Consider the following 27859-nt stretch of genomic DNA (forward strand, 5'->3'; position numbering starts at 1 on the left):
CCTCTTTTATTTTTAATAAGGTTCCTGCTAAATTTTCTTTTAAACCCCTTACATCTTGGAGTTGATACTGTGTATTGGTTCTAAGGCAGAAGAGCCGTAAGGGCTAGGCAATGGTGGTGAAGTGACTTGCCCAGGGTCACACAGCTGGGAAGTGTGAGGCCATATTTGAACCCAAGACCTCTCTGGGCCTGACCCACAATCCACTGAGTCACCCAGCTGCCCCCTTGCTAATTCTTTAAGAATGGTACCTCCTGAACCAGATATATCAAGCTGTCCCACAACCTGCAGCCCTAAATTGTCCTCTCTTAATTCAGTCTTCAGGCAAAACAGGTTAGTTTCTGGGAATGGGGGCAAGACCATTCATGAAGTAGCCCCCAAAAGACCAAAGATGGAAAAATTACCCCTGTCAGTATTTTTAGAGAACAGACCTGGCTGTTTAATCAGATAAACAATGGGGCAGGAAACAAAAGAGGAATATCAAAGGGCCAGTGAACTAACATTTGGCTAAGTAAAGGTAAACACTCCTTGGATAACAGCCCCATCATAAATCTAAGAATTGACCCCCCCACACACATTCCTGTGTTAAGGTTTGTTTGTTAGATAAGAACTCTGTAATGTATATAATCTGGATTTTAATGTCAAGCCAACACAGTTTTCCTTTAGGGAATTCTGCCCCAGCTGGGAGATTCTTTATTTCTCTCTGATTAATAAATTATGGTTCCAATAATTGAAATTCTAGGTGTTTGAAGTCATTTGTGAAGTGTCCCACTTCATTCATAGTGACTCCAGAGTCACCTGCCTCTTGAATTTTTTGTTTTAGCACTCTGGAAAGGAGTCTGTCAAGAGATTCTCTGGTTTAAGGTTTACATTGCCAAAGACTTTCTCTTTTGTCTCTTGGTTTAGTTGTGTCAACATGGAATCTAGAAACCCCCAACTTGTAGCCTAGTAAGATCTGATGATCCCCAAGTTTTAGGACTAGCTTGTAAATTGGAGACCCCAAAGTCTGTCCTTGTTCCCTGTTCCTGTGAGAATCCACCCTGAAGGGAATCTCAGGCTAGCAGTTTCAGACAGAATAATGGACCCCAAGGTAAATCAATCCCAGTTCTGTGGGGCTAAGCAGATGCTAAGCACCCTTTTTGTCTTACCTGGGCTGGTCCCATCTTTTTAGTGTCCACCCTAAGTAGCCCCTTCTCTTACACCCTAGCCTTTAGCTATGATTCCTTTCCCCAGCTTGATTGTATCCAGTCCTTGTAGTTTCAACACCCATTTCCTTGTAGCTAGGGTAATGTCAATCATCTTTGCTGCCCCGATCCCCCAAATGGTATATAGATTCCCCAAATTCTTTTGTTCCTCCGAGTTGTCAATCTAGCACGATTGGCTCTCCCCAGGGTCAGGGACCAGAGTTTCTAGGTTCTGTTTTTCTATTTAATAGTTTTGTGTTTTTTCCCATTTAACAGTGGCTGGCTCAAAAAAAGCATTGCATTTATTAAGATGTGATGCTTATGATAACTCCTTTTATGTCTGGGTCATGTAGGGATCTTGGGGTTACTTAATCTCCTTGGGATGCTTTATTCAAGCACCTATTGTGGTCTAAAGATATAAAGCAGGAAAACAAGGCTATTTTGTTTCCAATATAAAACAGAAAAATAGGAAAATTATTTTCAAAATCAAATAAGAGTGTAAAGAAAATTAGGTAAAGAAATGAGAACAAAGGAAGAAAGCTAGAAAAAGACAATTAAAATCTCAAGGGAAGAAGATTTCTTGTTTTGGAGAGATTGGATTATATATGATAATGTTGACTTAGAAAAAACACAAAACTATTAAATTGTCAGAAAATCACTCTTTAATCAAGGAAAAGGGGTTCAGTGTAATAGTAGGCCTCCACACAGAGCTGCACGCTAACAACCACACAGAGGGATGCTCTGGACACTGATCCCGGGGAGAGCTGACCAAGCTGGATTGATAACTCCAAAGAAGAAAAGAATTTGGGGAACCTATATACCATTGGGGGGAAATGAGGAGGGGGGACAGGGAAAGATGATTTACATCACTATAGCTATAAAGAAAATGGGAGTGTTCTAACTTTTCGGACAGAATACAATCAAGGTGGGGAAAGAATCATAGCTAGAGGCTAGTTAGGGGCTGCTTACAATGGATACTAAAAGGATGGTGTCCCCCCAGGTGTGGATCTTTTTGGGAAAGGGTCTCTGAAAAGATAAGGTCTATTATTCAGTCTGACACTGCTAGCCTGAGATTCCCCTCAGGGTGGATTCTCACAGGAACAGGGAACAAACTTTGGGGTCTCCCAATTTACAATCCAGTCCTAAAACATGGGGTTCATCAGATCTTACTAGGCTACAAGTTTGGGGTTTCTAGATTCCATGTTGACAATAATAAATGCTTCTTGGCTGATTTTTCTTTTAAATCCTTATCTTCTCTCTTAGAATCAATGCTTTATAGTGGTTCAAAGGCTAGGCAATTGGGGTTAAGTGACTTGCCCAGGGTCACACAGCTAACGTAATATCTGAGATCAAATTTGAACCCATGCTTGACTCTATCCACTGTACTACCCTAGGCTTGACTTTTCAGATGATATTTATAAAGCACTTAGATGAGTGCCTACAAAGTAGATGCTTGATAAAATGATTATTCCCTTCCCATTTACCTGAGTTCTTTAGAGGCTAACACCATCTTATTCAAAGTGCCTAGCTCATAATAATAGCTCTAATAGGCACTTAAATACCCTTGGTTGATCAGTTGATCTGGTCTGGGGTGTGATAATTTTTCAGCTCTTTCCTTAAGAAAAAGGGAAGGATTCCAAAAGTTGAGATGAAGAGGTCATGGGATTCCAGGCTCAGATATGGGGAAGATGGAAAAGTCCAAGGTCAGCTAGCAAAAACAAGTTCCCTGGAATACAGAATACAGGAAGGAGACCGGAGTAAAAGAAGCCTGGAAAAGTAGATATTACCGAAGGGTGGTAGGTAACAGTTTACTTTTTGTCCTATAGCAGTAAAGGCCATTGAAAGTTTTTGAGTAGAACACAGTCAGACCCAGGCATCATGAAGAATATTTTGGCAACTGTGGAGTCTGTGTTAGGGAGGGGGTGCCAGGAGACCAGTTGTTTATACAACTATAGTCCAGGACAGACATGTATGGGGTGTTCAGGGAGGCTTAGCACCTGTAAAGATCAAAATTTAGGGAAACTGAGGCAGGTAGAAATTAGTTTCTCTCTGCAAGGAGTATTATATTTTTATGAGGTTTATTAAAGATTAAGGATTAAAGAAAATACAGGATAAGAAAACACGTGTCTAGGCCACAGAGAGGCCTAGACACAACCTCACCTACATTATGAAAAGAGCCACCTCTGCTCCAAAATGGAAGTCCAAAAAGCCCCTCAGTAGGCGAGAACTCCTTTAAAAACCATTTGTGTTCTCGCCCAGGCAAGAATTCAGTGTGATTACAAATCACTCTGGGGAAGTGGAGCAAAGGATTCTGGGGATTGGAGTCCTGAATTCGAGTCTATTTTTATATACCTCTGGTGTGAGGACCTGCTCTGCCCTTTCAGGGAATTCAATTCAATCCAAATCTAGCCAGCTGCTGGTGTTGCAGAAACAAAAAACTGTATGGTCCTTTTCCTCAAGGGGCATCCTTTATGCTGGGGAAGTGCAGGTATACACAGATAAGTGAATACAATGGATACTTAAAGGGATAAAACCAATACAATGTATTCACAAAGGGGTAAGTTAATATAATGTATACTCAAAGACTCAATTAATATGTATACATGAAGGGATAAATTAATACAATGTATTCACAAAGGGACAAATTAATGCAATGTATACATAAAGGGATAATTGATCCAATGTATACATAATTCACATTTACAATGTGTACACAAAGGGATAAATCAATACAATGTATACAAAGTAATTATGAGATGAGTGGTCTGATTGGAAAAGACTTCCTTCCTATAACAGGAGGATACTTTTGTGCAAGGGCATGAAGGTGGGAGAGGAGCAGGTAGGCAAGGCTGACTGAATCTTAAAGCAAGTAAAGGGGAATATAATGAAATCAGCCTGGAAGGACCATAGAGAATGGACTGTACTAACCTGTTAGCCCATTTAGCCTGAAGAGAAGCTCTTGTATTTTGTCCTCAAGGCTTTGGGGAGCCTCCAAAGCCTTCTTCGGCTGGGGAGTGACTTGGTCAGGCACTTGCTTTAGACTATGCCCACGTGCCTCCTCCACCAGTACCTTCACCTTCTTCTAACAGCTGCATCCTTAATGACATTGTTTCCTGCATGTGTTGCCTCCCTTTCAGTAATAAAAGAAAGTTATAAGACCAGCAGGACACCAGCTAATGTATAACCAGCTCCCTGAACCTGGAATAAGCACCCATGATGTGCCCACTCTCGTAGTCCGTGATTCTGCACTAACACACCCTTTCCTTACTGATTCCCTGCCTGATACCCAGGTCAAACTCTGTGCCTGAAAAGATTGTCACGTTTTAATGGCCTCTGAGGCTTTATACAGCAGGTGTGGCATCCTTGGCTAATGGCCTCCCTTGACTGAGTGGTGTGGTGGCAAGAGTTTGGAGTCAAGAAGATCAGGATTCAAATCCTGCTTCTTAAATGTGTGTGTGTGTGTGTGTGTGTGTGTGTGTGTGTGTGTGTGTGAGACCTTGGGTTTTAGCTTTTCTTTATTTGCTTACTTATTACATTAAAGTTCCCAGGTATCCTCCTTCCTCTCTGTTTTCCATGCTATTTAACCATATATTTCATATACATACATATCTATAGAAATATATATGTGTATATACATCCACATGTACATATATATACATGCATATACAAAATATAAAACTGTCTTCCTTGTTTCTATTTATCAGTTCTCTGTAGGTGGTCACTTTAGTCTTTGGACCTCATTTTGACTTCTGTAAAATGAAATGAGTTGGGCTATAGAGCATCCATTAAGGTCCTTTGTGGCTCTAAGTCTATGAAATGAACTCTGTTACTCGCAAGCCTTCTCATCTTCAAAGTTTTCCTTTTATTATAGAGGGCAGAAATCCGCAATGTTACCCAGAATCCTCCCTCTTTCATTCTCAATATCTGTGTGGAATTGTCTGCCAGATCTGAGAGAGGGTGGGGAGACAATTTGGATCCTATAACTTTGGAAAACTTCCGTGGAAATTGATTACATGAAACTGGTTTAAAAAAAGTAAAATTTAATTTTAAAAATGTGAAAAGCATACCAATATCCAATATATTGTTGGTTTTTAAACTAATATATAATAGTATACATAATATATAACATATAATATAAAAAATATAATGCAGACCAATATTTTGTATGTTTTTAAACTAATATGTAATAACTCAAGTATTATTTATAAGATTTATTAATGATAACTAAAATAAAACTTACACCTAACTCAGCTGGGGTTGCAGGAGAAGAGAGGGAAGAGTCACAGCAAACTTAAATACAATCATGCAAACTAAGGGCACAGGAAAAGGGGAAAGGATTCTAGGTAATATAGAAAGGAATTTTGGGTAATGTAGTTTTTAGGGATTCAAGAATTTCCAACTATACCATATGATCAAGGCCTGTCAATTCTACCTTCACAATAGCTAGTGAAGCATCTTTCCTCTGACACTAGCCTCACTCTGCTGCAGGTCCTCATATCACCTCAAGCCTGATTTACAGCAATTACCTGTGGGTGGCTCTGCCTGCCTCAAGTGTCTCTCCTTTCCAGTTCATCCTCTGTTCCGCTGGTATATTGCTCTTCATAAGGTGAAATTCTGACCACGTCAGTTCCTCTACTCAATACACTTTGGTGGTTCCCTATTCCCTCATGACCACCACGAGGGGTTTAAAAGCTCTATATAACGTCACCCCCTCCTTCCTGTCTTTCCTTTTTTAAAAACTTACTTATTTGTTCAGTTCCACGTAGACTTTTCAAGTCTTCTTAAACCTCACTCCCTTCGGCATCATCCAGTGACACTGGGCTCTTTGCAGTTCCCAACAGTTAAGCCACTTCATCTTTGGACTCTTAGGAATGTTTACTGACTGTCCCCCAAGCTCCAAAGCCCTCCCTCCTCATCTGTCTCCTGGCTTCTCTCACTTCCTGCCATGCTCAGCTAAAGTCCTGTCTTTCTAGTCCTCCTTGATCCTGGTGCCTTCCCTCTGTTGGTTCTTCCCAATCTGACCTGACCATAGCTTGCCTCTTTGTAGTTGTTTGCATGTTCTCTCATTAAAATGTGAGCTTCTTGGGGGCAGCTGGGTAGCTCAGTGGATTGAGAGTCAGGCCTAGAGATGGGAGATCCTAGGTTCAAATCTGGCCTCAGCCACTTCTCAGCTGTGTGACCCTGGGCAAGTCACTTGACCCCCATTACCTAGCCCCTTATCACTCTTCTGCCTTGGAACCAATACACAGTATTGATTTCAAGACAGAAGGTAAGGGTTAAAAAAAAAACAAATATGTCTAAAAAATAAAATGTGAGCTTCTTGAGAGCAGGAAATATTCTTGCCTTACCTTTATATCCTCAACATTATACCTGGCACAACCGAGTGACCAAAGCTGGAAGAATTGTTCCACTTCTCACACTGCATCACCCAAGTCAGCTCTTGTGATCTGGCCTCCAACCTGACCTCCCTCAAATTCTAGCATCTCCCAGAAAGTTCCATTCTTAGTCTCTCTTGTATTTCTCCTTGATCTTATCTGTTGCCATGGTCACAACGAAACACCTGCAGAAGGCTAAAGGTACCATCTATTCCCCAGTGGACCCAACAGCCAGACAGCCATTCTTCTTGCTTTTGTCATCCAGTCGGCCCTAATGTTTGCAGGAAGCTCCAGAGGGCCGATGCATTTATGGCCCAATCTCTAACCAAATTACTTAAGGTAGCGGAGAAAGTTTTTAACTCCCATGAAACCCCTGAGGAACGGGCTGACCGACTAAGGCAGGAGGACATGGCTAGGCAGGAACAGAGACAGGAGGCCGAAGAATGAGAACTCAAGTGTTTACAGGACCTCCAGTCTAGGGAAGAGAAGGCTAGGAAGCAATTGATCCAGACCCAACAGCAGATAACCCAGGTCCTCGTGGCAGCCTTAACCCAGCCAATCAGCGCCCATGGGGCCCGTTTCCTTTGCAGAAAATTTGGCCACTGGCAGCGTCACTGCCCCCAGAGAATACAAGGCAGAATGAGGCAAGGCCAACAAGGCCCCCCAATGCGCTGGGATAGCCCCTCCGACACTGACTGGGGACGGCCCAACAGGAATGTTATTGCCCTTGCTGAGGATGCCTGAGGGGGACGGGTCTCAGGCCCCCTCCCTGAGTCCTGAGTAACAGCTTACATTGAGGGGAATACCAGAGCCTAACATTCAGTCCTCTAGTCACCCTTGGGGAAGACCAGTTCCAAAACTTCCTTGGTCCAAGGGGTGACGGGGTCCAACTGGTACCCCTGGACCACAACACGAGCTGTCAACCTGGGAACCCGCCAGGTTTCTCATTCTTTCATCATCATCCCTGAGAGCCTGGCTCCCCTTATCGGTCGAGACCTCCTCCACAAGATCGGGGCCCATATTCATTTTTCCTGAGAGACCGTGTCCCTTAGAGACAACTCAAGAGCCCCTCTCATGGTCCTTACCCTAGATCTCCAGGATGAACACTGTCTATATTCAGATCCACCCCCTCTGGACATCCCTCCCCCACCACCACCACGTGCAGCCATGGGTGCACTCCATTTCTAAGGTCTGGGCTGAACTTTCTGGAGTCAGGCTGGCCATAAATCAACCACCCATTATCATCCCCCTCAAGAGTGGAACCACCCCTATACGGGTTAAACAATACCCAATGCCAGTGGAGGCCAGAGAAGGCATTCAACCCCACATTAAGCACCTTCTGGCCTCCAAGATTCTCATGCCTTGCAAATCCCCATGGAACACCCCACTCCTCCCTGTCCACAAACCAGGCACGGGGGATTATAGGCCCGTTCAGGATTTGCATGAAGTTAACAAGCGTGTGGAGTATGTCCACCCCACCGTCCCAAACCCATATACTCTCCTTAGCAATCTACACCCTTCCCTGACCTGGTACACTACTCTGGACCTAAAGGATGCCTTTTTCACCCTCCCACTGGCTGCTGTTAGTCAGCCCATCTTCTCTTTTGAGTGGTTCTCCCCGGAAACCCATACGACCATCCAACTCACATGGACTAGGCTGCCCCAAGGGCTGAAATTCAGCCCAACCCTCTTTAGCAACACATTGATAGAAGATTTGAAACTTTTTCACTAATTATACCCTACTGTGACCCTCTTGCAAAATGTAGATGACTTGCTGATCTCCTCCCCCACCGAGGAATCCTGCAAGGAAGCTATGTGGGACCTCTTGCTCTGCCTTGAGACCGCCGACTATCGTGTCAGTGCCAAGAAAAAGCACACATGGCCCGCCGAGTGGTCACCTTCCTTGACTATCGTCTGCACGATGGTCTCCGCTGGCTCACTCTGGCCATGACCCAGGCCATCCTCTCCATCCCCACCCCCTTGTCTCCCCGGCAGGTACGGGAATTCCTGGGATCTGTGGGATACTGTTGTCTTTGGATACCTAACTTTGCAGAGATGGCAAAGCCCCTCTACGCTGCCACCCAGGAAACCTTGAACTGGGTCTGGACTGAGGACATGGAGATCGCCTTCCAGGACCTCCGAAAGGCTATGCTACAGACCCCAGCCCTAACCCTACCTGACCCAGAAACGAACATCAGGGAGTAGCGAAAGGGGTCCTCACCCAGAAACTTGGACCCTGGGACCGGCCAGTGGCCCACCTTTCCAAATGGCTCGACCCTGTCTCGGCAGGATGGCCTTCCTGTTTCCGCATCATCGCAGCAGTAGCCCACCTGGTCAAAGACGCTGACAAACTCACTCATGGCCAGCCACTTCTCATTGCCACCTCACATGCCATTGAGAGTGTCCTCCGCCAGCCTCTGGTGCACTGGCTGTTCCATGCCCGGCTGACCCACTACCAATCGCTCCTCCTGAACGAGGCTCAATTGTCCTTCCAGGTGGTGTCCACCCTTAACCCCGCCACACTTCTCCCTGCCAGGGACGACAGCACTGAACTTGGCATTCCTGCCAAGTGATCCTTGTGGAATTGATATCTGCACGGTCTGACCTTAAGGACTTTCCTCTAGCCAATCCAGACCTCCTTTTCTTCACCGATGGCAGCAGCTTCGTATCCCCGCAAGGTAGGAGAGCCAGAGCCGCAGTAGTAGATCATACTGGTCAGATCATCTGGGACACCTTTCTCCCCGAAGGGACGTCAGTGCAGAAGGCCGAATTGATTGCTTTGGCAGCAGCCTTGTGGGCGGCGAAGAACAAGTGGGTCACCATTTATACTGATAGCCTCTACTCCTTCGTGACCCTACATGTGCATGTACCAATATACCAGGAAAGGGGGCTTGTCACTTCAATTGGGAAGCCGGTGGCCCACCTTGAGGATATCCAGGATCTCCTTGCAGCAGTTTGGGAGCCCTGTGCAGTTGCTGTTGTCCACACCCCTGGACATCAAAGTGGCTCGTCCCTCCCCACCCTGGGAAACTGCTGGGCAGACGAGGCTGCTAAAGCAGCTGCAACGCAGAACCAGGCCCATACTCTAGTGTTACCTGCCCAGGCCTGCCTAGAGCCACCTGGCCCCTCACCTCCCATCCCGAACCCCCCACCAGACCCTCCACAATATTCAGACAGTGACCTCCAATGGATAAAAGGGAAGGAAGGATCACCCGTTGGGGCCTTCTTTCAGGACCCCGCTGGTAACTTGCTTTTGCTTAGAATCGCTGGCCAACTTTTGACCACCCACCTCCACCATCTTACATACCTGGGTGCTAACCAACTCCATAAACTGCTCCGGAAATGACAGATTCACTTTCAAGGCTCTCAGGCCTTCCTGATAGAGTTGGTCAACAAATGTACCGCCTGCCAGCTGACCCGGCCGGCGAACCTGAACTCACACCCTGGGACCCGCCTTTGCGGCACCCAACCCTGTAAGCAGTGGGAGCTTGATTTTACTGAAGTGCGGCCTGGAAAATTTGGGTTCCAGTACCTCCTAGTTCTTGTAGACACTTTCACGGGGTGGCATGAGGCTTTTGCAACGAAGACTGAAACTGCCCATGCAGTTGCTAAAATCTTGCTGGAAGACATAATTACCTGGTTCGGGGTGCCCTCCTCCCTAGGCTCAGATAATGGCCCTGTATTTGTGGCCAAGACTCTACAGACATGGCAGAGGGTTTCGAGGTCAAATGGAAATTACATTGTGAATATAACCCCCAGAGTTCGGGGCAGATAGAACGAATGAATCGGACTTTAAAAGAAATTCTTACTAAACTCTCTTTGGAGACTGGCCGGGACTGGGTGATGCTCCTTCCCCTAGCCCTTTTTAAGGCCCTCAATACCCCTGGGCCCCTCTCCCTTACCCCTTATGAGATCCTTTATGGTTCAATCCCCTCTGTTCTCTCCGCCTTCCCAGCTGCAACCCCCGGTACCACCTCATTGTGGGACTTTGTTCTCTCCCTCTCCCAGATCCAGTCTGACCTCTGGCCAAGGCTCCAGGCATGGTTCCAACCTCCTCTCCATAACTCTCATCCTTTTAAATCTGGGGATTGGGTTTGGGTGAAGCGACACTGAAAAACTAAACCTTCAGCCACAGTGGAAGGGACCCTATGTAACCCTCTTTGTTACCCCTTCAGCTCTTAAGGTCTACGGAATCGGCCCTTGGATCCACCACTCCCATGTGAGAGCAGCAGACTCGCCAAAGGCTACCGAAGTCTGGACAGCTACCTCTCATTCCAACACTCCTCTGAAGCTCAAACTTCACCGAACAGCATGACCGTCCCCTTGCTCCCCCTTTCTCTTGCTTGTTTCCTCTCCACTCTACAGGCAGGGTCCTCCCACCAGCAATGGAAGTGGTCCCTCATCAGCCTCGAACACTCAACTGTACTTGCCACAGTCATAACCTCAGGGACTCCTAGCCTTCAAACAGAGACTTGTGATCTTATATGGGGACCTAAGGACATACGTGCCCCCCCTGGTAATACCCCTGAATCCATCTGTAAGAACACGGGAGTATTTTACCTTTGTCCTGCCTCTAACCCGGAGAAATTTTACTGCAACCAGCCAAACCAATACTATTGTGCCAGTTGGGGGTGCGAGACCATAGTCACTGGAGGGAATACCCGGCACGGCTGCAACCCATGGACCCCATCAAACCCTGACTCCTGGTTGACAGTGAAATGGGGTCCCCATGCCTGTGGTCATCACTGCCTCAGGCATGACCCGTACCCAAAAATTGAGTGCAACAAACTCGTCTTGGAGCCCCTCCAGACCACCGACCAATCTTGGATGCTGGGTAGGACCTGGGGAATCCGGTGGTACAGATCCTACGGTGACGGGCCGCATTTGGGAGGCCTACTCATGATTTGGAAAGAACTCGCTTTGCCCCCGCCCATACTGGTAGGACCCGATCTGGTACTTAACCCCAGTTTGGTCAGGCCCCTCAAGCCCCCTCCCTTTACAAGTCTTCCCTCCCTGCAGGAGACCACCATTTTTTCCTCCCCACAAGGGACCACCATTTCACGGCCCCTGTTCTCCACCCCTACCACCCAAGTTCCCCCTTACCACCACCCTGTACATGACAACCCCCTTTCCCCCCTACTACGAGCCTCCTTTTCGGCCCTCAACCATTCCTCCCCCAACCTTACTGAACGATGTTGGCTTTGCCTAGTTGCATCTCCTCCCTATTATGAGGCCTTCGGCCTGAATGCCTCTTATACCACTTCTCAAAAGGAAAGCCCATCCCAGTGCCGATTGGGTGACTCGGTCCCTGGTGACTTAGTCCCTGGTCTGACCTTCTCCTCAGTCATTGGGAATGGCACTTGTGTGGCAGGCAATTCCAGCCGCCCAGATCCCCGCCTCTGCTCGACTACTGTCCACCTCCCAGGAGGTAAATATCTCATCCCCCCTCAAGGGGCGCGATGGCTGTGTTCCCACTCTGGTCTCCAGCCTTGCGTCTCTCCCACCTCCCTTAATGATCGCCTTGAATTCTGCGTTCTCGTGACAATAGTCCCCCGGGTGACCTATTATGCTGAGCAGGACCTCCTTCAAACATGGGACCACATATCGTCTAGGCGATGGAAGAGAGAACCTGTTACTATTGCCATCACCGTAGCCACCCTCTTGGAAGCGACAGGGGCGGGGGTGGGCATCGCCGCCCTCGCCTCACAGACACAGGGGTACCACCCCCTCCACAAGGCAGTCAATGAGGATATAGCTAGGCTAGAATCCTCTGTTGCCTTCCTTGAGAAGTCCCATGCCTCCTTAGCCGAGGTTGCCCTTCAAAATCGGCGAGGCTTGGACCTCCTCTTCCTTAAGGAAGGGGGCCTCTGTGCAGCCTTGGGTGAAGAATGCTGCTTCTATGTTAACCATTCAGGGATTATCAGAGACTCCCTGAGCAAGCTGCGAGAGGGTCTAGAAGTCCGGCGGAGGGAGAGAGAAGCTGCTGGCCCCTGGTATGCCCGCCTTTTTACTCCTCTCCCTGGCTCACTACCCTAGTCACATCCCTCATATGGCCCCTTACAATCCTAATCCTACTCTTGACATTTGGCCCCTGCATTCTCAACCGCCTTGTTCGGTTTGTGAAAGACCGCCTGGATGCCGTCCAGGTGTTGGCCCTCCGACAACAGTACCAACCCCCAGCCACCATCGAGCCTCAGGCCAAGGGCTATGAGCTGCCTCAGCGGACAGGCCTTCCCTCTCTCCCCTAAGAGAAAAAAAAGTAGGGAACGAGGGAGACCCAAGCAGGAAACCGCTCGATCATTGCGGCACATATCATTGTAGAACATCTGACAAACAAACCTCCGGCAGAAAACATAAATGTGTCAACACCCTGGCCATAGATTCCAGGAAGAACTTGTGGGCCACGTATGCTGGCGGGTGGCGGGTATAAAAACTTCTGCACTCATGAGCTACAGGCAGAACTCTTGTGCTGAGCTCCCCTGGTGCGCACCAGATCAATAAACGACCCTTCTGCTTGATTGCATTGTCTACTGGTCTTCCTTGGTAGTGGGCAACGACTTGGACCCTAACACCACCTTCAGAATAGCTAGTGAAGAAGCATCTTTCCTCTGACACTAGCCCCACTCTGCTGCAGGTCCTCATATCACCTCAAGCCTGATTTACAGCAATTACCTGTGGGTGGCTCTGCCTGCCTCAAGTGTCTCTCCTTTCCAGTTCATCCTCTGTTCCGCTGGTATATTACTCTTCTTAAGGTGAAATTCTGACCACATCAGTTCCTCTACTCGATACACTTTGGTGGTTCCCTATTCCCTCATGACCACCACGAGGGGTTTAAGAGCTCTATATAACGTCACCCCCTCCTTCCTATCTTTCCTTTTTTAAAAACTTACTTATTTGTTCAGTTCCACATAGACTTTTCAAGTCTTCTTAAACCTCACTCCCTTCGGCATCATCCAGTGACACTGGGCTCTTTGCAGTTCCCAACAGCTAAGCCACTTCATCTTTGGACTCTTAGGAATGTTTACTGACTGTCCCCCAAGCTTCCAAAGCCCTCCCTCCTCATCTGTCTCCTGGCTTCTCTCACTTCCTGCCATGCTCAGCTAAAGTCCTATCTTTCTAGTCCTCCTTGATCCTGGTACCTTCCCTCTGTTGGTTCTTCCCAATCTGACCTGACCATAGCTTGCCTCTTTGTAGTTGTTTGCATGTTCTCTCACTAAAATGTGAGCTTCTTGGGGGCAGCTGGATAGCTCAGTGGATTGAGAGCCAGACCTAGAGATGGCAGGTCCTGGGTTCAAATCTGGCCTTAGCCACTTCTCAGCTGTGTGACCCTGGGCAAGTCACTTGACCCCCATTACCTAGCCCCTTATCACTCTTCTGCCTTGGAACCAATACACAGTATTGATTTCAAGACAGAAGGTAAGGGTTAAAAAAAAAAACAAATATGTCTAAAAAATAAAATGTGAGCTTCTTGAGAGCAGGAAATATTCTTGCCTTACCTTTATATCCTCAACATTATACCTGGCACAACCGAGTGACCAAAGCTGGAAGAATTGTTCCACTTCTCACACTGCATCACCCAAGTCAGCTCTTGTGATCTGGCCTCCAACCTGACCTCCCTCAAATTCTAGCATCTCCCAGAAAGTTCCATTCTTAGTCTCTCTTGTATTTCTCCTTGATCTTATCTGTTGCCATGGTCACAATGAAACACCTGCAGAAGGCTGAAGGTACCAATCAAGCAACCCACAAGCATTTCTGAAACTTCTACTGTATGCCAGGTCCTGGAAATACAAAGATTAAAATAAGATCCTGCCCTCAAAGAGTTTATTTTCTCTTAGGAAGAGCTAGTCGATTGATGAGGGAAACTACTAGGAGCTGAGGGCTCTGGGAAAAGCTTGACGCTCTTAAGAGCTGAGCCTTGAACTAAACCAGGGATTCTGGGAGTCAGAAGTGAGAAGGGAAGGTACGGAAGGCACCGGGAACAGCCAGTGCAAAGGTGCAGAAATGGGGAAACAAGATGTTCTTTTCAAGGAAAAGGAAGGAGGTCAGTTTGACTGGACTGTAAGTGCTTGATATTAGAATCAGATTGTGGAGGGCTTTAAATGTCCAACAGCTATCTACCATGGACATAAATCGGGGAGAGAAAAGGTTAGCCAAGTCCTTCCCCATTTCCCTTTCCACTTAGTCCCAAACAGGAGGTTTGGTGCCTGCCCAGGCTAGGTATTGAGAGCTCTAATAAGATTTGAGTTTATCATCCAGGACTTTTGAGCTCAAATGACATGGGTTAGCCAGGACCCATTCGGTTTATCTGGAATCATTAGCCTCAAGTCCAGCCTCTCCTATTACCTGATTCAGGTCAGCTGTGGCCATCTAGAAGCAGCAAATGGGTTTCTGTTATTCTCCTGGGATCCCTCCCCTTTGCTTTTGTTTTATAGAGATCAGCCAGTTGAGATGCTATTTTCTAATAACTAAAATCCATGTTATACTTTGAGACTTAAAAAGCATTTTCCTCTGACCTCATCCCCCCCCCCCCAACATTGTAAATAAGGCATTGGAAATATTATCTCCATTTTACAGATCAGGAAACTGAGGCTCTAAGAGGCTAAGTGACTAGGAAGTAATTTCTGTTTTTACTTACATGTGCTGTATGTCTCCCCACCCCAGCTAAATAGAAAGTGAGCTCTTTGTATGGTAGAAAAGAACACAGGTTGGAAGTTGGAGGTTTTTGTTCAGTTGATTTCAGTCTTGTCTGACTCTTCAAGACTCCACTGGAGTTTTGTTGGCAAAGATGTAAAAGTGACTTGGCATTTCCTTCTCCAACTCATTTTCCAGATGAGGAAACTGAGGCAAAGAGTGTTAAGTGACTTGCCTAGAGTTTCAGAGCTAGGAAGTATCCTTTGCCAACATCAGTGGATAGAACACTGAATTTGGAATCGGGAAGACTCATCTTCGTGGGTTAAAATACAGCCGAAAAGTCAAAGGACGTGGGTTCAAAACCTACCTCTATTCTTTGTCATGTATATGACCATGGACAAGTCCTTTCTCCTTTCTGGGACTCTAATTTCTACTTTATGTTTCTTGTCCCCAAGTGGCCATTTGAGTAGTTTCCTCCATTCAATCATAAGCCCTATGAGGGCAAGGTCTATTTTTTTGCCATTCTTTATCCTTAGCATTTAGCACAATGACTGGTATATAATAAGTGCCTAATAAATGCTTATTGACTGACTTACTGTTGATTGACTGAATAGAACACTCTGCCTTCAAAGAGCTTAACATTCTATTAGGGGGACAACACACACATATATAAGTATATATACAGTGTGTGCACACATATATACACATAACAAATTCAAGATCACTTAGGGTGGCACTTGGAGCTCAGGGGATCAGAAAATGCCTCAAATTAGGATGTAGTACTTGGCCTGAACTTTGAAAGTAGCTAGCAATTCCAAGAGGGGTGATGAGAAGGGAGGGCATTCCAGGCATGGGAAGCAACCTATACAAAAGCATGGAGGTGGGAAATGGAGTATCCTATGATTCTAAGACTGTTTTGTGTTTATTTTTTGAACTTAGAATACCATAATTCCTGGCATAGAGTATTTTTTAACCCTTATCTTCTCAGTATTGATTCTAAGATAGAAGAACTACAAGGGCTAGGCAATTGGAGTTAAGTGACTTGCCCAGGGTCACACAGTTAAGAAGTGTCTGAGCCCAGTTTTGAATGTCGGTCCTCTCAAATCCAGGCCTGGTAGTCTATCTTTTATGCTACCTACCTGCCCCTAGCAAAGAGTATTAGTTGCAATAATAGCTTATATTTTATGATGGTTTAATGTTTTCAAAGGGCTCTGCCTGCATTATTCTCATTGGATGCTCACAATACCCTGTGAAGTAGACATTACTATTATCTCCATTTCACAGATGGGAAAGCTGAGGCTCAGGGAAATGAAGTGACTTGTCTATCACTTCATGACTACTAAATTTCTGAGATAGGACCTCAAGAATCGGCCTTTCTCATTCTAAGCCCCAAAGTCTAACTTATTCCACCAGGGTCTTAATAAATGTGTTGAACTAAATTGAAATTGATCAAGTCTAAAAAATAAGCAAGTTCTACAACCAGGATTAGAATTCAGGTCTCTCCTGACTCCATCTACAATCATTTCTCCTGAACTTTGCCACTTCTTAATAATACCCAATAATTCAATTAAAGCCACATGCATTTATTAAACACCTAATGAATGCCTAGCACTATTGGACCCAATGGAAAAGAACAAAAAGAACTCCCCAGGAAACTTCCATTTTATTAGGGAATATGACTCAAAAGACTACTAAACTTGTAATGGTCCAGGCATCATTCTACCTGGAGAACAGGATGTGAAGTAGACAATCTGAGATTTAGACATAGAAAGGGCCTTTTGATTATGTAAGATGAGAAAATCAAGGCCCAGCAAAATGGTCCATGAACTGCTTTATAGAGTCCAGATTATAGAATTATAGGATTTAGATGCTTTAAGCCCTATTCCCCTCCTCAACAATCTTTCTTGGCTCCCTATTGCCTAAGATAGAAACTATTCCGCTTTGCAATTAAAATCCTTCACAGTATTCCTCCAGCCTGCCTTTCTAGACTTTGGGGGTTTTGGTTGTGGTCCTCCTTAGTCTGCCCTTCATTGAATCAAACCACTCTGCTTACTACTTCCAAATATATGTTTCTTATGTTCTGCATGATCACACACATATGCCATAGAGCAAATTTCTTACTATCTCAGGAAGGGAGCAGGGAAACAGGGAGGGAGAGAATTTGGATCTCAAAATTTTGGAAAATGTGGAAAACTGTTATTCTGTGTAATTGGGATAAAATGCTTTTTTTAAATTAAAAAAAAAAAAAACAAAAAAGGGGGGAGGGCAGCTGGGTGGCTCAGTGGATTGACAGCCAGGCCTAGAGACTGAAGGTCCTGGGTTCAAATCTGCCCTCAGACACTTCCCAGCTGTGTGACCTTGGGCAAGTCACTTAACCCCCATTGCCTAGCCCTTACCGTATTTATGTATTGACTCTAAGGCAGAAAGTAAGGGTTTAAAAAAAAACAAACAAAATACACATTTCCAAAGCTCACCATCCCATCTCCCACCTTAGTGACTTTTGCATTTACCACATCTAGAAAATACTCCCTCCTCATAGCTAGCATTTAAATATAACACTTGAAATTTTGCCAAGTGAATTACACATATGTGTAAATATTTGATGAGGTAGGTGCTGTTATTATCCCCATTTACAGATGAGGAAACTGATGCTTAAGTCAAATCACTTGTCCAGACTCACATAGCCAGAAATTGTCCAAGGCAGGGTCTCAGCTTAGACTTTCCTCTTTCCATTTATCTGCCTTCTATCTTGCCTCAAGGAGCCTCAGAGGATCCTTTACTTTTTTTCATGGCTCAACTTGGGGGCCACCTCCTACAGGAAGTCTCCTGATTTCCCCTGGCTCTCTAGTTTTCTCTTCTTTGTCACACTACCTTATGCTAACTTCTGTGAATATATTTTCTCCCAAGAGGAGGTCCTTGAAGGCAAGAACAGTTTCTTTTGCCCTCAGTTCTCCAGCCCTTCTCAAGGTGCCTCATATAGCAGCCCCTCCCCTAACACACATTAAGTGATTAATCAAAATCTGGAGGAGCTGACAATGATCTTGGAGCTCTGTGACTTTGTCCAACTTCCTCATTTGCAGCTAAAGAAACTGAGGTCTAAGAAAAGTGGAGGTTCTTGCCCAAAGCTCACAGGAAGTGAGAGGATGTTTTGTATACATTAAACTGAGTTAGACTAGGAAGGAACCTTAAAAAGCAGCTTGTCTTAACTTCCCTTGCCTCACAGATGAGAAGACTGAACCCTAGAGAGATTAAATTAGAGACCTGGGTTCAAGTCTAGCTTCAGACCCTTCCCAACTGTGTGACTGCACAACTTCTGATTGCCCTCTAGTCTGCCTCAGTTTCCTCAGTGGTAAGAAAGAGATCATAATAGTACTTACTTTCCAGGGTTGTTGTGAAGAGCTAATGAAGGCACTTAGCACAGAGCCTGACAATCGGTAGATTCCATATAAATGTGTATTTCGTTTCCCCACCTTATCCTCAGTTTCCTACTCCATAAAATGGGGAAATGATAACACTTACCTCCCAGGCTTATTGTGAGGATCCAATGAAGATGACATGCTTTGTAAACCTCAACCCATTCTGTAGAAATGCTAGATATTCTTATTATATGGTGTGTTTACTCAGTGAGTAAACCCTGGAGCTGGAGCTCATATTTTGGAATCTTAGAATAATTCAGAATAAATAAAATTTGTATAGCAATTTAAGGTTTACAAATATTATCTCATTTGATCCTCCCAGCAACTGTGAGAAAGAGCTGCTATTATCACTCTTATTTTACAAATGAGGACACTGAGGCAGGCAGGAGACTAAGTGACTTGCTGAGGGACATGCAGCTAAGAAGTAACTGATACAGGATTTGAACTCTGGTCTTCTAACTCCAGAGCAGCTCAGTGGATGGAGAGCTGACTTCAGATGCTATATGTGTGATCCTGGGCAAGTCACTTCACCCTGTTTGCCTCGGTTTCCCCATCTGAAAAATGAGCTGGAGAAGAAAATAGCAAACCACTCTCATTTTTGCCGAGAAAACCCCAAATGGGGTCATGAAGAGTCGAACACATGATTGAAACTTCCTGACTTGACTGCTTTTCCATCACTTGGCTGTCCCTTCTGATTTGAGACCTGGTATTCTTCCACCATGCCACCCCTCCCCTCCCCTGACTGCTGGCTTCCTTGGCTAAGAGATGTTTTATAAGAGCTGGGTGCTGTGTATTGTTCTGAGGATCAGGAGAGTGGACGAGATCTGTGCTGCTAACGTTTACAGGTATCTGCTCGGGCTAGAGCAGTAATTCATGTGTCTTCCTCTCTTAAGAGCATGTTATCCATTGACCTGAGTGATGACCATTTTGTGTTTTGGTCTAGTGCGGACATAAATAACTGCTCCAGGAGATGTCTTTGCTCTGAAAAATCAACATTTGTTTAATACTTTGGGTAAGCTGGAGCTGTAAAGCCTTTGAGGTGGGAAGAAGCAGCTCTGAGCTGTTGGCAAGGTGCCCTGATCAAAAGAAGTGTGATGAGGTGTGAGAACTGGGAAATTGGAAGGCCCAAGATCTGTGTTCAAATTGTGCCATTGCCTGTTTGGCTTTGGGCCAGTTCGACTGTGGGAGCTCCCCATTATGGGCTGGTTTGGTAGAATCTCAGAGATAGTAGTGTAGCAGTTAAAATTAGTTTCTCTGCTAGAAGTATTATATTTTATGAGGTTTATTAAAGATTAAGAATTTAAGAAAATACAAGTAAGAAAGCACGTGCCTAGGAGGGCCGAAAGGCCCATTCAATTTCACTTACATCATGAGAGAGGTGTCTGCTTGGAAGTGGAAGTAGAAAGAGGGTTCAGTAGGCTTTTACAGCCAGTTAAATAGAAATTTTGATCTCGCCCAGGTGGAAATCTCAGTGAGATTAGAGAGCATCCTGGGAACTAGAGCAAGGACTTCTGGGGATTGAAGTCCAGGGTTCAAACCTCCATTTTTACAGTAGGTAGGTACTTCTTCTGCTGACCCCTAAGGTCCTTTTGTAGCTCTGAAGTACTCAGAAGGGACTTCAATATCTCCCACCATTGTAAAAATGTGAGAATCCCTTCTGAGAGGCTTGGTTGCATCCTGATTCTCCTACAAGTAAGAGATTTTTCTGTAAAATTTTGAGCAGTTATCTTGGGTCCATGACTTGGGGCCATGCCCCCCATTTCTCTGTACATCATTGGGGGGGGCATTTGTCTTGGGTCAGTGACTTGTCAGTGCCCCTCCCCTCCATTTCTCTCTCAATAAAAATGGCTTTCCCTGGTCATATTTTTGAATAGTGGTTAACGGGGGTGAAAGTGGTTAAAGGTACTTTGACATTTTCAAGGTCCCCTCAATTTCCACTTCTCTGGAAGATCTGAATTTATAATTATTTATTCAATAATTTAAAAAAAACAGGCCAGAAAAGAAAAAGCAGCAGTGACATGTGGCAGCTGCTCTCTTAGCTGCCTTCAACCTGAACCCAGAGCCGGACCAGATGCCTCCTCAGTCTTTGGTCCAAGGGAAGAGAGCGAGTTCCTGTCTCCTCCGCAGATTTGTGCTTTTCCTTAGGTCCCTTTCCCAAGCTTCCTTAGAGGACTCTGACCTCGCTCAGTCCAGACAAGAGGCTGCTCTTCAGGAAGCCGGGAGTCCCCAAGAGATGTTTAGAATGACCCCACAGAGCATGTGCACTCTTCTCCACTTGACTCTGCCTAGCCACTCTATTACTTCACCAACCAAGAGGTTTTTTTTTTGGCTTTTTTTTTAAAATATATTTTATTTGGTCATTTCCAAGCATTATTCGTTAAAGACATAGATCATTTTCTTTTCCTCCCCCCCCCCACCCCCCATAGCCGACGCGTAAGTCCACTGGGCATTAGATGTTTTCTTGATTTGAACCCATTGCTTTGTTGATAGTATTTGCATTAGAGTGTTCATTTAGAGTCTATCCTCTGTCATGTCCCCTCAACCTCTGTATTCAGGCAGTTGCTTTTCCTCGGTGTTTCCACTCCCATAGTTTATCCTTTGCTTATGAATGGTGTTTTTTTTCTCCTGGGTCCCTGCAAGTTGTTCAGGGACATTACACCACCACTAATGGAGAAGTCCATTACGTTCGATGATACCACAGTGTGTTTGTCTCTGTGTACAATGTTCTCCTGGTTCTGCTCCTCTTGCTCTGCATCACTTCCTGGAGGTTGTTCCAGTCTCCATGGAACTTCTCCACTTTATTATTCCTTTTAGCACAATAGTACTCCATCACCAACATATACCACAGTTTGTTCAGCCATTCCCCAATTGATGGGCATCCCCTCATTTTCCAGTTTTGGGCCACCACAAAGAGCACAGCTATGAATATTCTTGTACAAGTCTTTTTCCTTATTATCTCTTTGGGGTACAGACCCAGCAGTGCTATGGCTGGATCAAAGGGTAGACAGTCTTTTATGGCCCTTTGGGCATAGTTCCAAATTGCCCTCCAGAATGGTTGGATCAGTTCACAGCTCCACCAGCAATGAATTAGTGTCCCTATTTTGCCACATCCCCTCCAGCATTCATTACTTTCCTTTGCTGTCATGTTAGCCAATCTGCTAGGTGTGAGGTGATACCTCAGAGTTGTTTTGATTTGCATCTCTCTGATTATAAGAGATGTAGAACACTTCTTCATGTGCTTGTTAATAGTTTTGATTTCTTTATCTGAGAACTGCCTATCCATTTCCCTTGCCCATTTATCAATTGGAGAATGGCTTGATTTTGTGTACAATTGATTTAGCTCTTTATAAATATGAGTAATTAAACCTTTGTCAGAGGTTTCTATGAAGATTTTTTCCCAATTTGTTGTTTCCCTTCTGATTTTAGTTATATTGGTTTTGTTTGTACAAAAGCTTTCAAGAGGTTTGTTTATAGATGAACAAATAACTGGTCTCTACCCTGCGTGTTCCTAGCTTCAGACTTAAGATCAAACTTTGTTTTTCTTCTCTTTAAAGTCAAAATATTTCGGGGAGCCAAAAAAGGGGTCCAGATAGATATGAACTTTCCTCAGCTACTGAGCTGCCCCAGACATCAGGGAATTTATGGCAGCCATTTTGTAGTAGTTAAGAACTGGGGACAAAGTAGGTATCTAAAAATGGAGGGATGGATAAACTGGTGATAGATGAATGTAATAAGATATTACTGTACCTTAAAAAAGAATCATAATAGCTAGTATTTAGTTATGTTAACTTGGTTGGGGTTTCTAGATTCCATGTTGACAGTTATAATAGTGCTTTAAGGTTTACAAAGCACTTTTAATATATTATCTCATTTAATCCTCACTACCCTCTGTGAGGTAGGTCCTATTGGCCCCATTTTGCAGATGGGGAAACTGAGGCTGAGATTGAGTGTCAAAAAACTAGTGTCTGAAGGTAAATTTATAATTTCCTGACTTAGTCCAGCCCTCCATGTAATGCATTTAATTACTATAAAAATACAAATATGAATATGGAAAAAATAGAGAAGCTTGGGATAGCTTCTAGGAACTCTTCTTTCCAATGCCTTCTGTGTGGAGTGGAAATTGAGGGGACCTTGAAAATATCAAAGTACACACTCTTTAACCACGATTAGACAATATGACTCGAGAAATCCATCACTTAAAATATAATGCCTTATTGAGAGAGAGAGAGGAATGTGGGGGTACTGCTCAAGTCTTTGACATAAGACAGATCCTCCCAAGGAGTGACCAAGGGAAAGATCTGGCACCAGGGGACAGACTGACTAGTTTCGCACAATCTACCTGGCACAAAATGTTCCCAGGTTTACGGAGACACTCTCAACTTACAGGAAGATACATTGGAGTTAACATTTTCAGAGGTTGGAGCTTTAAAAAACTGTCTGCCCTTTGATCTAGCCATAGCACTGCTGGGTTTGTACCCCAAAGAGATAATAGGGAAAAAAGACTTGTACAAAAATATAGCCACGCTCTCTGTAGTGGCAAAAAACTGGAAAATGAGGGGATGCCCTTCGATTGGGGAATGGCTGAACAAATTGTGGTATATGTTGGTGATGGAATACTATTGTGCTATAAGGAATGATGAACTGGAGGGATTCCATGTTGTGAGATTTAAAATAGTGAAGCCCATAAACTGTAGTGAGTTAAAATGGTGGAAGATGTAAATTGTGATAGATATAAGAGAGGGTGAGTAAATTGACCACAGAAAATATGTTTCACTACAGTGTCTTGGTTTTTAAATCAAATATAAGGTGGTCACCAAGGAAATATTCCCAATTATTCAAATACCCAAGTCAACTGGGTTTTATAGATTTTAATTAATACAAATGTGGAATTAAAGAAAAGAGAGAAAAAGGAAATAAATATGAAGGGCCTTAAGCCAACATGGCCTAGACCTGAGTCTTAAGAGAGAGAGATCAGTTAGTCAGTCTTTTAACACTCACCACAAGGTCTGCCTAAGCAAGGATTCTAGTGACACCAGGCCAGCATCATCTCAGCTGCTTTCACCAGCTCCCTCCTCCATCTGAATGTTTCAGAATCAGTCCTTCCTCAATTTGAATGTTTCAGAATGAGTTTCAGCTCTTCTCTGAGCTGTTATTTTTAAGGGCAAAATCTCCTATGTCACCTCCCCTAAGTTCTTCCATCTACCAATCATTGTAGATGTTTTCCAAAAGACAGCCCATTTTGAATTCACAGCTGAGTAGATTAATCTCTTTAGTAAGTCAGAAAAAAAATGCTGCTATGTCGACTAATTTCATTAAGAGAAAACCTCTGAGTAAGTTTTCACCTTTTAGGTCTAAGAAGTTTACAAGTTGCCCCACCTTTATAGGCACTTAGCATCCCATTGTATTAATTCCAAAAATAGGCATGGCTCAAAGAACTCCTTTCCTTTATAAGTATGGTTTTCAAGTACTTTCATTGTTTAGCAAGGAGTTTTCTGCCCTAAAGCATTCTTAAGTATGGGTGGAATAAAGGTCCTCCCATAGCAAGGAGTTTTCTTCCCTAAAGCAGTCTTAAGTAGGGGTGGAGTAGGGATACTCCCATAGCAAGGAGTTTTCACATTCAAGTAGAGTTCTCACTATCTGGTAGGGAATTATTTCAAGTAGGGAATTGGAGGATTCTTCAATGTGTAGAGTAAAATTTTTAACATTCATAAGTCTGTGAAATTTTAAGGTTTACAATGTGAACTGGAAGAACCTCCAGAAATTGATGCAGAGTGAAAGGAGCAGAAAGTGGAGAATGTTGTATACAAAGACTGATACACTGTGGCACAATCGAATGTAATAGGTTTTTCTACTAGCAGAGATGCAATGACCCAGGACAATCAAGAGGAACTGAGAAAGAACACTATCCACATCCAAAGAAAGAACTGTGGGAGCAGAAATGCAGAAGAAAAACATGTGATTGATCACATAGTTCAATGGGAACGTAATTGGGGTATTGGCATTAAAAGATCACTACTGCAAATATGAAGAATGTGGAAGAAATAATATGATACCTGTATAACCCAGTGGAAGTGCTTGTCAGCTCCAGGAGCAGGGAAAGAAGGGGGAAGTGAATCCTGTATCCATGGGAAAATATTCATAAATTTCAGGAAGAATACCTTTTGCAAGAATGCAAGACTCCGAAACTTAACTTAACTTAAAAGAGAGATTTATTAGTAATGTTGAACTTCTGGCAAGCAAAACAGCACAAATGCCTCAGTTCTGGGGTTTTTATATTCAATGAGGACTTGGCTCTGGGGCTAGGGGTTGGGGAGGAGTTTTCCCTGAAGGCATGGGGTGGTTCTCAAGATTTGGATCAGTGGAACAATCAAAGGAAGATAATCCTCTGGGGGTCTGATGTTTGGGGTTGGGAGTCAGAGGGTGTAAGAGAGCAAAGGAATTTCCCTGATAATGGTTTGCCTGAGTTTCTGGGGGTACAATGCCCATGACAAGACTTCTGGTGAGGGGCTTCTGGAGGTAGCCAGAACATTTTGTGCTTTTCAGCCATGTTTGACTTTTCCATGATGCCATTTGGGATTTTCTTGGTAAAGATCCTAGAGTAGCATGCCGTTTCCTTCTCTAGTTCATTTTACAGATGAAGAAACTGAGGCAGGCAGGATAAAGTGTCTTGCCTAAGGTAGACAGCTGGTTAGTGTCTGAGATGGGATTTGAATCCTTGGACTTCAGTTTCCATATTTGTAAAATAAGGGGATTGAACTTCAAGACTTCTAAGTGTAAAGATTAAAATTTAGGGGAGACTGAGGCAAGACTATGGCAGGTAGAAATTAGTTTCTCTCTGCAAGGAGTATTATATTTTTTAGAGGTTTATTAAGGATTAAGGATTAAAGAATATACAAGTAAGAAACATGTGCCTAGGCCAGAGGCCTAGACAAAATAACCTCACATCATGGAAGAGATGCCTCTGCTCCAAAACGAAAGTCCAAAAGCCACCCAAAAGCCTTTGCAATCAGCTTAAAATCCTTCCTCAATCTCGGCCCACCTCAGAATTGCGTGAGATTACAAAGCATTTTGGGGAAGTGGAGCAAAGGCTTGTGGGGATTGTAGTCCCGAGTTCAAATCTCAATTTTACATAAGGTGCCTTCCACCTCTTAACTCTCTGATCCTGTCATTTTTTTCCCTACAACTTATATCAAGCTTAGATGTGCCTCTCAGTAGTTTCTGCTCCTAGTTTTTTGTTTGTTTGTTTGTTTATTTTTAATAAACACTTACCTTCCCTCTTGGAGTCAATGCTGGGTATTGGCTCCAAGGCAGAAGAGTGCTAAGGGCTAGGCAATGGGGGTCAAGTGACTTGCCCAAGGTCACACAGCTGGGAAGTGTCTGAGGCCAGATTTGAACCTAGGACCTCCCGTCTCTAGGCCTGGTTCTCAATCCACTGAGCTACCCAGCTGCCCCCTCTGCTTCTAGTTCTATCCTCCAGGGCCAAGCAGGGCAAGTCTAAAACCTTTTCTGGGAAGCAGTCCTTTTGCTACTCAAAAACAGTGAATCTGTCCCCATCTAAGTTTTCTCCACATAAATAAACATCCATCCTTCCTCCATGAAAAGGGAGGCAAACAGGATTAAGTGACACAACCAATCACACAACTAGTAGGTATTTTGAGGATGAATTTAAACTCAGGTCCCCCAGACTCTAGGGCCAGTGCTCTGTCCACTGCACTACCTCTAAGTCCTGATTAAAATTCTGCTCCTACAGGAATCCTTTCTTTCCCTTCCCTACTTAATTCCAGTACAGTAACAGGCCTGGGAAATGCCCGTTAGTGGGTTCAAAGGTAGCTGCTATGAAAGTTCCTGGAGAGCCCCACAGGTTTCAGCATGTCCTGGCCAGCAGAGATGGCTGAAGCTGAAACTGAAACTTAGAGTGAGAGGGTGGCAGGCTTAGAGCCCGGAGAGACAGAAAGCAGAGCAAGAGCAGAGTCAGAGAGAGGAGAGAAGCTCAAAGTCTATCTGGTGCAACTGAGTCAAGAATTATGGGAACCTAGGGGGCTGTGAGAGGGATCCCAGATTTCATTTTATTTTTTATTTATTTTATTCTATTTATTTATTATTATATTTTATTGCACATAAGGTCCAATATTTGTACAGTTTCTACACTGATCAAAGGAAAATAATAATCAGGAGCAAATGGCTTTGGTGCCAAATAAAGGACACAAGTGGCGCCTGCATTAAGGAGTACATACGAATCCTCCATCTTAGTCCTCAGAGCTCCTTTTGGTCTGCCATCACTTGGCATAACAATTTCTTCAGAAGTACAATAGCACTAAGGCATAGCTGCTAAGTGTAGGAGGCCTCTTGTCCTAGAGATAGGGCTCAAGGTTTGTGATAATCAACTGGTCAGGAGGTTCTGAGCCAACCAAGAAAGCCAGGTGTTCATTAGACAAGGATTTGTAGACCTACAAGGTCTGCAAATATGTCCTTTCTGGCTACTTTTGCCTCAATGGGCCCAGATGTCCTTATGGACTTGTCCCGTCATGGTGTGTTCCCTCTGCTAATTATTTCCTTTTTATCCTCTATATATCTTTGGTTTATAATATGTTTGCTTGTAGGTTGTCTTAAATTAGTGACTTGTTCTCGACTTATTAATGGTTATTGATATCTCCAAAGAGTTAGTAGAGACTGGTAACCCTCTCCCCACCATTTCTCTACAAGATAACTCCACCCTTCTGTCTAGGGGGCACTATTTTGAATTGAGTCCTGTTGGGGATTTGCCTGAGGCAGCAGTCCCTGGCTGGACTGGTCTTAGACCCTAAAGTGCCCAGCATGCAATCTTGAGGATCAATGTTAATTACCCTTTGGTCATAGAAGTCTCTTTCATCATGCCAGCCCCTTCTTCCAGCTAGCCCAATGGCTTGACATCAGCCCCACCCAGACCACCCAGGCCTGATCTCCTCCTCTCTTTGTATACTATTCCTGCCCTTTCTTTCTGGACGAAAGCCTTCCTCTCCAACCCCAATCATTTCCTTAAAATATCAACATGTCTCTGCGCCCCTTGATATGTTGGTTCTAGTTGGGAGGGTCTCGGAAAAAATCTGAGGATGCTTTTGGTATCAGATTGTCTCTAAGAGGAGTCAGTCAGTTCCCTGGTGCCTCAGAGGCAGACATGGCTAGATCCCTCTGTAACTCTTTGGGTTCTGCTTTGGGTCAATGACTAGAGGCAGTGCCCCTGCATTTCTCTCTCAAGGAAGCATTACATTTTATTTTA

At 44.4% G+C, this 27859-nt stretch overlaps 1 pseudogene; it reads left to right on the forward strand.

The window, feature by feature from the left end:
• The first annotated feature begins 7124 nt into the window (after positions 1 to 7124).
• Positions 7125 to 10725, forward strand: LOC130459005 (uncharacterized; annotated as a pseudogene).
• The last annotated feature ends 17134 nt before the right edge of the window (positions 10726 to 27859 follow it).

This window comes from Monodelphis domestica, chromosome 4 (assembly GCF_027887165.1).
Source record: "Monodelphis domestica isolate mMonDom1 chromosome 4, mMonDom1.pri, whole genome shotgun sequence".
In the NCBI taxonomy this organism is placed as follows: Eukaryota; Metazoa; Chordata; class Mammalia; order Didelphimorphia; family Didelphidae; genus Monodelphis; species Monodelphis domestica.